Source organism: Apis dorsata, unplaced genomic scaffold, assembly GCF_000469605.1.
Source record: "Apis dorsata unplaced genomic scaffold, Apis dorsata 1.3 scaffold_949, whole genome shotgun sequence".
NCBI classification, from domain to species: Eukaryota; Metazoa; Arthropoda; class Insecta; order Hymenoptera; family Apidae; genus Apis; species Apis dorsata.
Window position 1 is genome coordinate 12,005 of NW_006264058.1, and position 349 is coordinate 12,353.

Sequence of the window (349 nt, forward strand, 5' to 3'; positions counted from 1 at the left end):
ATACTTTTTTTTTTAATATCGTTTTGATTTGAATTTATTTTTCCAGCAAGAATGTTTATCGTCTAATATTTTTTTTTTTTTCTCTTTAGTAAGTAATTTAGAAAGGCTCGAACGATTATCTGTAATGGATTAAACCGCGCGATAAGAGAACAATCTGTGTGATGAATCGCGATTGAAAAATGTAATGTGAACGCGTTTCGTTTATTATTATCGCAATAAAATATCCTATGCGTACGTATTTTTCTAATTGTTATTTCTTAACTTAAATGTAATTTAAGTTTTAAAGTTTTTACGTTTAAGCAAAAAAAAAAAAAAAAAAAAAAAAAAAAAAAAAAAAAAAAAAAAAAAA